The sequence below is a fragment of the Dendropsophus ebraccatus genome, chromosome 6, assembly GCF_027789765.1.
Source record: "Dendropsophus ebraccatus isolate aDenEbr1 chromosome 6, aDenEbr1.pat, whole genome shotgun sequence".
Lineage (NCBI taxonomy): Eukaryota > Metazoa > Chordata > Amphibia > Anura > Hylidae > Dendropsophus > Dendropsophus ebraccatus.
In genome coordinates this window covers 41,846,281-41,858,986 of record NC_091459.1, presented here as the reverse complement: position 1 = coordinate 41,858,986, position 12,706 = coordinate 41,846,281, and the positions used below count along the sequence as shown (strand labels likewise).

General features: G+C 44.3%; 1 protein-coding gene across 4 annotated transcripts in view; it reads left to right on the top strand.

Moving 5' to 3' along the window:
* Window positions 1-12,706, top strand: part of LOC138795583 (amine sulfotransferase-like) — an 84,704-nt gene that overhangs the window by 55,846 nt on the left and 16,152 nt on the right. The window contains exon 1 of one of the 4 annotated variants that reach the window (XM_069974875.1): window positions 7,153-7,227. The exons of the other annotated variants lie outside the window; for them this stretch is intronic. The gene's annotated coding sequence lies outside the window, so the exon portion shown is untranslated. Of the gene's footprint in view, window positions 1-7,152; window positions 7,228-12,706 lie in introns of those variants that run through there. 4 annotated transcript variants of the gene reach the window in all.

The window sequence follows — 12,706 nt, the reverse complement described above, 5'->3', positions numbered from 1 at the left end:
GGGGGAGGGTTACCTTTGCCCGGTATGGGATTTCCCAAAAATCCGAGTCCAATCGGATTTGGATTTTTGGAAATCCGCTCCGATTTTTTTTTTTCCCCTTGCAGCCGCCATTCTAGAAAGCAGGAAGTGTTCCCTTTCCCATGATGCCTGGAACACATCCAATCAGTAGGGATTTTGTACTAGCCCACCCCCTGTGTGACGTCGGTATTGCTTTAAGAGGAGCGGTCACATGACTGCACCACGCAGTGTGTAGAGGGAGAGAGAGAGAGGGAGGAAGCAAGCTGCTGTTGTGTACTACAGACTACTGAGAAGATATTGTGGGAAAGGAAAGATTAGGAAAGTGTATAGGAGAAACATCAAGTGATTGAGAGAGAAATATAGAGAGGGCGAAAGATAGATAGATTAGGCACTGGACAGAAAAGGGTGCACGAAACCAAAACGTGCAGTACAGATATACAAGTCCTATGCTTCTGTATATCACATCTGTCTTATCCTGAGAGACAAAAATACCTGGTTCAGGTGTATAGCATTGTATCTTAAAAAAAGTGCTATATATCCAATTTCTATACTTGAACCCTTCTGATTGAAAGTGTGTATATCACATCCGTCTTATCCTGAGAGACTAAAATACCTGGTTCAGGTGTATAGCATTGTATCTTAAAAAAGTGCTATATATATACCCAATTTCCATACTTGGACCCTTCTGATTGAAAGTGTGTATATCACATCCGTCTTATCCTGAGAGACTAAAATACCTGGTTCAGGTGTATAGCATTATATCTTAAAAAATTGCTATATATATATATATATATATATATATATATATATATATATAGACAATTTCTATAGTTGTCCTATATATTACAAGTCCTATATATTACAGAAAATACTGTTCTCATCTACCAAGTATAGAAATCATAATTTGAATATAAAGTCATGGCACAGTGGCAACAGGAAACCTCACAAAGCATTTCAGGCAGAGGGCAGGGCAGAGAGTCTGCCTTAAGGGGCATAAGAGGAAGTAGCGCAGGAAGAGGGTCCAGTGGCAGGCCTGAGCTTCCTTTGTCACACCAGGGTTGTGTTCACACATCTAATTCCACAGTCCTGGAGTGGCTGGCTCACACTTCCACGTCCACAAGGATGAGTAGTGAGACAGACAGCCAGGTATCTGTGGGTACCTCGGACACGACCCTGACTTGGCACGGGCACGCAGCAATTCCCCCACGTCCTCCATGTGACATCCTCAGCAACATCCCGCTAACTTTTGACCCGCGCCTGCAAGGGAACTGTTGACGTCTATGAGCAGCGAACAGCTCTTTGATGACGTTGAGCATGTGGGGGAAGACACAGGGGACAATCAAGTGCAGGGCATAGCTGTGTCGGAGGCGATATCAGAGCAGGCCCATGTTAGGCCTGGCAGGAGAGCAATAGGCAATAGACAAGAGAGGGCTGGGCAGGAGCCTGATGAGGATGATAGCATCATTCTGGAACAGGATGATGCTACATCGGATGTTACATGGGATCCACGGCAGGATTTGGCTTATTTGACGGATTCGTCAACCGGGAATCCATCCGCCAGCAGGCCCCCCACAACTAAAAAGCAGACAGGTAGCAGTAGTCAACTAACAAGTCGGAAGCGTAGCCAGGACAAGCAGATGAACACTGGGGAAACCTCCTCCACTGCAGGTCCTAGTATCGTCAGCACCCGCCCATCCTCGCAGCCTGTCGGTACTAGACTCTACACCTCGCCTGTGTGGCAGTTTTTTAAAAAGTGCCCGGAGGATACCCATGTAGTCATCTGTCACCTGTGCGACAGGCGCATTAAAAGAGGCAAGAGTTGCCATCCTGGCACCAGCGCCATGGCTGCTTATATAAAGCGCCACCACCTTTCCACCTGGGAGAAACGGGGTGATAATGGGTCACAGCAGGCCCAGGCAGAGCTGCGGTCAACAGCAGCAGGAAGCAGCAGTAGTCAGGGGGGCCTTTCACAGAGTCAGACCTCCTCTGTGGAAGGGTGTGTGGCTTCACTCCCTTCTTCGGCTGGTGGCCCCTGTATTGCTAGCAGTAGGCAATCTGTCATCATGGAGTCCCTATACCGGAGGCAGACATGTGCACCCAGCAATACCGCAGCAGTCAAGCTGAACGCCCATCTGGCCAAGTTGCTGGTGCTCCAGGCTCTGCCGTTTAAAGTTGTCGACTTGGCACCTTTCCGTGAACTGTCGTGTGCGGAGCCACGGTGGAAGGTGCAGAGTCGACACTACTTTTCAAACACAGCTATCCCGGCCATGTATAGCTATGGATAAAAGAAACGTATTTCAGCAGTCCAATAAAATCCGGTATTTATTGTATAGATTCCATAAAATCGTTACATACAAAAAACATAGAAAATGCTAGACGCGTTTCGGCCCGCTCTCAGCCTTGATCAGAGCATATGCTGTGATCAAGGCTCAGAGCGGGCCGAAACGCGTCTAGAATTTTCTACGTTTTTTGTATGTAACGATTTTATGGAATCTATACAATAAATACCAGATTTTATTGGACTGCTGGAATACGTTTCTTTTATCCATGTTGCAACGTCTGATCACCCACAGGTGAGGTCCTTTGCAGTCCTATTCCGGGAAAGAGAATAGCCAGCTATATTGCAGCAAGTAAAGCATACACGGAGTAGCAGCGGAAAAAACTTTTGCTTTTACCATGTATAGCTATGTTCGCGAAAAGGTTGCCGACTCGTTGAGCCATTCAGTGAGCAGACATGTACATTTAACCACAGACATCTGGAGCTGTAATTACAGGCAAGGGCAGTATATGTCCATTACTGCTCAGTGGGTAAATGTAATATGGCCGGCGGACCCCCAGCAACTTGGCCAGGGAAGGGCGATGACATCACCCCGTTATCACAGCAGGGTTCCTGTGTCGCGGTCCTCCTCCACCTCCTCCAGTAGGTCCAAAACCTCCTCAACCGCCAGTGTTCCTGCCTTGTAACACTTGGGTGTAGCCCGGATGTGTCACGCTGTGCTGCATCTAGCCTGCCTGGGTGAAAGGAGACACACAGAGGAAGAGCTGCACCGCCTGCTCGAGACGGAAATCCTCTTGTGGCTGACTCCACGCCATCTTAAATTTGGGACGGTGGTGAGTGTCAATGGGAGCAACACTCTCTCTGCGCTGCATCGAGGAGGTATGAGGCACGCCTCGTGTATGGCACATGTTTTAAACCTCATAGTTACACACTTTCTAAAGTCTTCATCACATTTACAGACTGTGCTGTCAATGGCTCGAAAGCTGTGTAACCATTTCAGCCATTCAAGTCGCTCTCACCACATCCTCCTCGACCTGCAGTGGAGGAATGGTCTTCCCAACCATCGTCTCATTTGCGATGTAGCCATGCGGTGGAACTCCACCCTCCACATGCTGGACCGGCTCTATGAGCGGAAGGCCTTGACTGATTTCCTCTTGATGCAGGCGGACACGGCGACTCCCCTGTGTAACCTGGAGCTCGGCCAGTGGCAGCTCATGCGTGACACCTGCCGCTTGCTACGACCCTTTGAGGAGGCCACCTTTCTGGTTAGTGGGCAAGACACAGGACTGAGCGCCATCATACCCATGCTTCATGTACTGGAGCTGATGCTGATGTGACTCAGTGGCGAGGGGGAAGAGGTCTTGCCACTGTCACAGCCTGGGTCGCTGGAGGAAGGCTTGGCGGAAGAGGAGGGAGAAGAAGTTGAGGAGGAGGAGGAGGACATGGCGGTGCCTTTTGTCATTATCATGCATTTATTTGCATATGTGCTATCATTGGCTGTTAGCGGTTAGAGTGTGGCCATTATTTCCAATGGACCATTATTTTCTATGGGAAATTAGGGGTCTTTAAATGTAAATTTCTTAAAAACGACAAATCCGAAACGAAAAATAGATAGCACACCTCACACCGCCGAGGGCTTCGAAACGCAGTTTGAACGGAGTCTGTGCGCAAAGCGGTTCGGGCTGTATTACACGCAGAAAAATGGCTGGAAGAAACGGAAGAAGAAGAATACGGATTACAATATAGTGCTTTTCAAGCACTATAATTAGATGTGTCGCACGATGGTTCAACAAAGGATACTTATTGTGTGAGTTTCTTGAGTGGTATAAGGCTATAGAATTGTTTCATCATGGAGTATATATCTCAGAGGATGATGTCCTTTAACTGTGATAGAATAACTTTCTAGAGCTACTACCAGCAGCAATTTGAGGGGGCTAAATAAATTAAGAGGGAGCCAAATAAGTTATTGTTATGGCCCACTGGTGCCTCAATAGATGGGACAGGCCACGGATGTAACCTAATTGGGGGGGGGGGGGACTAGGAATAGAAGGGGTTGAATACTTCATTGTACAGAGATTTGAATGGGTTTGATGGGGATTTGAATGTGTTTATTTAGTATTTTTTTCATGTGTGTTTTAAAAGACAGTACAGAAAAGATTTACATAAACTGACTATCCAGTAATCCAACTAAGCAGGAACTCCACTGAGCAGGAACACTGGGTTAACTTCAAGCACCACACCCCCGATTAATAATGGACACTAGCTTCACAATATCCACTGACTGATAATAGGAAATGTTTCACAGCAACCACTGATTAATAATACAACATATTTTTTACAAGACCCAGTGGCTTGATATAATGGACCCTGTCTTCACAGCACCCAGTGACTTGGTATAGTGTACACACAGCGACTTAGTATAATGCAAGAACAACACTCAGTCACTTTGTATACTGGACAGTGGCTGCACAGCTATGAGTTTAATGCGCCCACTGAGTCAATTATATGGACTTGGTCTTCACTGGTCCCAGTGATTTTGTTTAATGTGCAACTGGCACCAAGTTACTTGGTAAACTTGCTACTGACTTAACAGCTTCCATAGAAAATCACCCACAATCTACCCACAATCCACCCTCCTTTCCTCAGTTATTCTCTCCTGCTTTGCTCTAACTGCCTGCTGCTATGCTGCTCTCCACTACACACACAGCCAACTGCCTGCCTTCTGGAAGCGAATCAACTTATATTGAGGGTGAAGCTGACATCACAGAGGGGCCTGCAGCTGATTGGACGGGCGCAAGGGATTATGGTTATGGTTCTCCTATACAATGCGATTCACTTTGCTGATCTCTAGTCCTCACAGTTATCTGACACTGGCATGAATCAACTTCTATTATGTGACTATTATGTGAAAAGGGGGGGTCTGAAGCAATATTAACCTTTTTTTAATGTCAATTAAAAAATTTATTTTGCTATTGTATTTAAAATTGGTTTAGCCTAGTAACCTTTGGTATTGTAATGGATGATGCTTCCACAGTTCCTCTGCACTTTGTATACATTTTTAGTACGCGCAGACTTAAACAAGCCCATAAAGTAACTACTTCAGTGGGGATCTGAGCTACAGTAACTCCTGTGTCTAGTTATAACAAATACACGTTCTCTCTGCCTCTGCGGCTGTGACAAGATGTCAAGTTTCTAAAAATATGACTTCCCCATTCCAAAAAATTCAAATATCCACTTTGAACCATTTTGAACATGAAAAAGTAAAAGTAGACACCAAAAAAGACATTCGGTACTGCCACTTGCAGAAATTTTTGTTATCATCGTAAACAATGTAAATTAAAGTTTCGTAAGAATAAGCAGAAGTAGGCGGCACTACTAATAGCAGTTCGTGATATATGGCTGGCTCCCAGTATAACGAGAGGCAAGAGACTGGTGGCGCTAACTTGAAAAAACAGTCATATGAATCATATCATGGAGAAAAGAAGGAAAAAGTTGCACTCACCATCTCAGTCTTCTTAAATAATCATTTCTTGCATAAAAAAGCAAAAATAAACAGTGCAGACATACCAGTGAGCAGACGCTAAAAGCAGAGTGGTGATAGCTTGTTTCACGCTCTACGGCGCTTCTACAGACCTCAGTCGAGACAGAGCTCAACTGATGTAAAAGAGTTGAGATTTCCTGATAATGAGCAGTGAATGAGAGAGAGGAGGGGGGTGGACCTGGGGAAAGTCTTTTTGAATGCAGATAATGGCATATTTGCCTAATAAACCCTATTAAAAAGTTTCTTAAAATAGCCTGGACTACTGATTTCTGCAAAAAAAAAAAAAAATAAACATCTGTGACACTTTAAGGCTTGCTTCCCACTGTTTTTGCAATCTATTTTTCTATTGACTGCCAATATTTAAAAAAACGGATCAAAATGGATCAATTTTTTTACATACACAAAAACATACTATACCTCATTTTTGTGTCTGTTAAAAAAAACTGATGTGTTTTGATCCTTTTTTTTTATAATGGAAGTCAATAGAAAAACGGATCAAAACGGATGCATCAGTATTTTATCAGTTTTTCATCAGTTTTTTGCTAAATAACAGATTAAAAAACAGGTTGCAAAAACGGAAAAACGGACCAAAACGGATGCATCAGTTTTTTTATCCGTTTTTCATCAGTTTTTTGCAAAATAACGGATTAAAAAATAGGTTGCAAAAACGTAGTGTGAACCCAGCCTAAAAGAAATATACCCAGTGCCAGAATTGCTAATATTTGGCCACATCACATCCCAGAAAAAAAAAACATAAACAGCGACCAAAAAGTCCCATCAACAAATTATCAACGCACCAAGAACAGACTTGGTAGAGCTGCAATGATAGTCAGGGAAGGGATCACGTCTTAGAGGCTCACAGGCTGCAGGTATGAACTGCATGCAGCCTGTGAGAGTAAATGGTGGAGCAGCTCTGTATTTGCATCCTAGGGATGTAGTTGCGTTGAAGGGAGGCAGCAGTCACATAGATATCTGGGCACCATACTAAAAGTAGACGGTTTGTACGTGACACCCATGTCAGAGGCTCCGCTGCGCACAAGCTCCAGATGGCAGCCTGAGGAGCCGCATGTTTAAATCCCTGAACTAAAGCAAGCCATTTGTAAATACAGAGCATACATGTTAATAGGGTTAGAAAAGGTAATATAAGGCTACCTATTGTGTACTGCCCTCTCATACATAAGACAGGATGTTCTGTACATGTTGATTTGTGAGGCATAAGACAGGATGCACATAATAATGTAAATATCAGCCTGCACTATCACATGGTTCTGTTAATAGAATATCCCCTGGCACTTTGTATCAATATAAAAGTAAGAAGTTCCCCTGTCTCTGTTTTATAAACTCTTTTCGATTTCTCTTACACCTGGAAATAACGCTATTTTGGAAAAGTGTAAGTACAGGTTTTTGATCTATATTTCTTACTGCAAGTGTATTATAGAAAACTTCTTTTCACATATATTTTGATGGTATTGTTTAGAGATGAGTGAACCGGTTTCGGGTTCGAGTCTATCCGAACCCGAACGTTCGGCATTTGATTAGCGGTGGCTGCTGAACTTGGATAAAGCTCTGAGGTTGTCTGGAAAACATGGATACAGCCAATGACTATATCCATGATTTCCACATAGCCTTAGGGCTTTATCCAACTTCAGCAGCTACCGCTAATCAAATGGCGAAAGTTCGGGTTCGGATGGACTCGAGCATGCTCCAGGTTCGCTCATCTCTAGTATTGTTATATAGTTACATACGGGGTTCATACGCAAACAGTTGGTTCAGGGATATTACGTTCAATGGAGGAGAAACATAACACGTTTGGCCTCTCTGTGTATAATTGTTATGGTGTTCTTGCAGATCTAGATAGGGATGTTGTTACTGATAAAGACATGGCTGCTCAGGCACATGATGGTGGGATTCCCAATGGGGAACGTTTTGAATAGAGCATTGAGTGGTAGCAAAACATTAGGGGTAGAAGATAGAATTGGTAAGAGAGAAGACATCTTCTTTGGGGGTAATTAAACTCTTAGAGGTGATATTTTAGGGTAGAATGAGGATGTCTTGAAGGTGGTGGTGAGCAAGGATAGTGACATTGATCTGGTCGTTCATCTTGGAACAAATGACTTGTCCCAGAAAGTTGCAATAAGAGTAATATAAAGCATAGTAATGCTCTACATATAATGTAGGCGGGTAGCCATTTATGTTAGGGATAGTCTAAAATCAGCAGTCATCCAAAATACATATAAAGATCTGGAGACTCTTTGGGTTTGCATGCAGTCTAAGGCCAGGTTCAGACTATGTAACTGTGCGGCTGTATTTGCGGCTGTAATTGTGCGGCGGTATTTTTGGTGGTTCATGCGTACGCTGGAAAGTATAGGATATATACGGCTGCACAGTGCACACTATGTATGAATCTACGGCCCAATCGTAAACGGACCCGTAAAAAATTAACAAGACCATTGTTTGCGGCTGGACATGCGGCCGAGAATTGACAGGCGGTCCGTACGAAGTACTTCAAAAATAGCCGGCAATGATGCCGAATGACGATGACTCTAATAGTTAATATATTAAATTAATAAAACACATTTTCTTTGTAATAAAGTCCCTTTCGTTGGTCAATAATTTAATTCTAACGAATCCATAATTTGGCAATTAAATATACTGTTAAAATAAATAGATATATAAATAAATGTATATTTATATATATATTTATTTTTTGACAGTATATTTAATTGCACAATGATGGATTCGTTAGAATTAAATTATTGACCAACGAAACTGAATTTATTTCATCGAAAATGTGTTTTATTAATTAAATATTAATTAGTACAGGAAGCTCCATAAGCCGTTAATTCATATGCCGGCAATAGAGCTTTCTGTACTAATCATCACTTTACTTTAATGAAAACATCAAATGTTTCTTCTAATTATGTTATCACAATAGCATTATTAGAAGAAACATTTAGAATTATATGTGCGCTCAGCTGATTGGCTGATCGGCTGAGCGCACATATAATGAGCCGGTCCGCAGTACAGTGACTTTATTGTGCTGCGGACCAGCGAAGAGGACACATCGGGGTGAGTATAGAGCTCTCCCCACCCCCTCCCCAGCACTGCACCCCTCCCAGCAAGGAAGGGGGGGTCAGTTAACCCCTTCCTTGCTGGGATGGGTGCAGTCTGACATCAGTCTGGCCCCCAAGGGGTTAAGGGGGATGCAATACATCCTCCCTTAACCCCTTGGGGGCCAGACTGTAAGCAGCGATCTGTAAAGATGCTGCATACTGTAAGGTGCACAACACCGCTCACAATGATGGGTGTTGTGCTCCTGTTTGTGTGTTTCTCCCTTTTTGTTTTTCAGATATCGGTATCCTGTGGATTACGTCGGATTACGTGGACTACGTCGATGACCAGCGTTTTTTTAATGTTTTTTTTTAATAAAATGGTCAATGAGGGGTGTGGGGGTGTTTTTATTTGAATAAAAAATTTTTTTAACTTGTGTCTTGACTTTATTTCTTTACTTTATAGACTTAGTAGTGGAAGCCGTCTAATAGACGGAATCCATTACTAAGTTGGGGCCTAGTGTTAGCCGGTATAAAATGGCTAACACTAACCCCCCATTATTACCCCAGTACCCAATGCCACCAGGGGTACTGGGAAGAGCCGGGTGCCAGTGGTCCCGGAGCGTCAAAATTGGCGCTCCTGGACCGGGTGGCAGCAGGCTGGTAAGATTTAGGCTGGGGAGGGCCTAAACCAATGGCTCTTCCCACCCTGGTGTTACCAGGCTGCTGTTGTTTGGTTTTTAACCCGGCTGGTTATAAAAATAGGGGGGACCCTATGCGGTTTTTTTTTAAATAAATAAATAATAAAAAAAAAAACGCATAGGGTCCCCCCTATTTTTTTTACCAGCCGGGTTAAAAACCAAACGACAGCAGCCTGGTAACACCAGGGTGGGAAGAGCCATTGGTTTAGGCCCTCCCCAGCCTAAATCTTACCAGCCTGCTGCCGCCCGGTCCAGGAGCGCCAATTTTGACGCTCCGGGACCACTGGCACCCGGCTCTTCCCAGTACCCCTGGTGGCATTGGGTACTGGGGTAATAATAGGGGGTTAGTGTTAGCCATTTTATACCGGCTAACACTAGGCCCCAACTTAGTAATGGATTCCGTCTATTAGACGGCTTCCACTACTAAGTCTATAAAGTAAAGAAATAAAGACAAGACACAAGTTAAAAAAAATTTTTATTCAAATAAAAACACCCCCACACCCCTCATTGACCATTTTATTAAAAAAAAACATAAAAAAAACGCTGGTCATCGACGTAGTCCATGGAATCCGACGTAATCCACAGGATACCGATATCTGAAAAACAAAAAGGGAGAAACACACAAAAAACACACAAACAGGAGCACAACACCCATCATTGTGAGCGGTGTTGTGCACCTTACAGTATGCAGCATCTTTACAGATCGCTGCTTACAGTCTGGCCCCCAAGGGGCTAAGGGAGGATGTATTGCATCCCCCTTAACCCCTTGGGGGCCAGACTGATGTCAGACTGCACCCATCCCAGCAAGGAAGGGGTTAACTGACCCCCCCTTCCTTGCTGGGAGGGATGCAGTGCTGGGGAGTGGGTGGGGAGAGCTCTATACTCACCCCGATGTGTCCTCTTCGCTGGTCCGCAGCACAATGAAGTCACTGTGCTGCGGATCGGCTCATTATATGTGCGCTCAGCCGATCAGCCAATCAGCTGAGCGCACATATAATTCTAAATGTTTCTTCTAATAATGCTATTGTGATAACATAATTAGAAGAAACATTTGATGTTTTCATTAAAGTAAAGTGATGATTAGTACAGAATGCTCTTTTTCCGGCAATATGAATTAACGGCTTATGGAGCTTCCTGTACTAATTAATATTTAATTAAGAAAACACATTTTCGATGAAATAAATTCAGTTTTGTTGGTCAATAATTTAATTCTAACGAATCCATCATTGTGCAATTAAATATACTGTCAAAAAATAAATATATATATAAATATACATTTATTTATATATATATCTATTTATTTTAACAGCATATTTAATTGCAAAATGATGGATTAGTTTAAATTTAATTATTGAACAACGAAAGGCACTTTATTACAACGAAAATGTGTTTTATTATTTTAATAGATTAACCATGAGAGACATCGGCATTAGTGCAGAGGATCGCAAACCCCGGTAATAGCAATTCATGTAAACTGTGTTCCCTGCTTTCCCAAATGCATCCAGAGGTGTTTGCATCACTTTCTTAAGATTTTATTTGTTATTTTTAGTTGAACCAGATTTCCAAGTAAATGACCGTATGTTTTGAGCCGCATGTCTATTTTTTCCCACGGCCGGAGTTTCATCCGCACATTTACAGCCGCATAAAAAATACAGCCGCACAGTTACATAGTGTGAACCTAGCCTAAAGAGGGATGTGTTATTAGGACAGGGGTTATCTGTAGGCCCCTGGGGAAAACTGAGGACTATGATAACATGTTGATGGTCAAAATTATCAAAATGTAATTAAGGGAATCATTCTAGTTCAACTTCAACATGCCGGATTTGGATTGGAAAATCTCTTGTGCACTTGTAAAAGCAAGAATGTAATAGAGGCCCTTACAGTGGCATCTCTAAAACAGTATGTAAGGTCACCAACCAGAGGAGAGAACATTCTAGATTTAGTATTTACTAATAGGGATCAAGTGTCTTAAGTGGAAGAAAATTTAGGTTCCTGTGACCACCAGTGTTTATGGTCTGACACAGGGCCGCTTTAAGCTAGGTGCATATGGTGCACGTGCACCGGACCCCTAGTTCAGATCACGTGACAGGGGCCCCCCGGCTGAGGAGAGCAGTGAAGGGTAAGGAGCTGAAGACACAAGTGTCGGCGCTCTGTGACAACTGTGGCAGTGCGGGGCTGGTGGTGGTCGGGAAGGAGGAGGACTGTAGCTGCTTCCTGTGAGACATGTGAGCCTGTAGCTGTAGCTGCTTCCTGTAAGACCTGGTCACTGTGCACTGTGCACTGTCTCACAGGTCTCACAGGAAGCAGCTACAGTCCTCCTCCTTCCCGACCACCACCAGCCCCGCACTGCCACAGGTGTCACAGAGCGCCGACACTTGTGTCTTCAGCTCCTTACCCTTCACTGCTCTCCTCAGCCGGGGGGGAGCCCAGGAGGCAGTGCCGACTTCACAAGCATCCAGCCTCTCCCCAGGGAGCAGCACCTGCACAAAGGATGTAAGTAGTAGCCAGGTGGGGGGTGTGGAGGGGGAAAATTAAAGCTGGGGGCCCACTGACAGAGGATTTGCCCACCGGACCTGTCCGGAGTATGTCCCGATAAGGCCCGCCCCCTGGTCTCAAGCCCCGCCCCCGGCACAGACCACAGGTGGTATTTTAACACTTACTGCTATTCAGAAGTCACCCAGCTTTCCTGCATCTTATATTGTTGTATGACTGAGGCCACCCAGCTTTCCCAGAATCTTAGTCTTAGTATGATGAGGGGTCACAAGATCTTACAGACTAGAAGGTCTGAGTCCTCCTCCTAGTCTGTAAGCTCCTGTGTCCCCCCCCCCCCAGTCCTCCTAGTCTGTAAGCTCCTGTGTCCCCCCAGTCCTCCTCCTAGTCTGTAAGCTCCTGTGTCCCCCAGTCCTCCTAGTCTGTAAGCTCCTGTGTCCCCCCAGTCCTCCTAGTCTGTAAGCTCCTGTGTCCCCCAGTCCTCCTCCTAGTCTTTAAGCTCCTATGTCCCCCCAGTCCTCCTAGTCTGTAAGCTCCTGTGCCCCCCCAGTCCTCCTAGTCTGTAAGCTCCTGTGCCCCCCCAGTCATCCTCCTAGTCTGTAAGCTCCTATGTCCCCCCCTAGTCCTC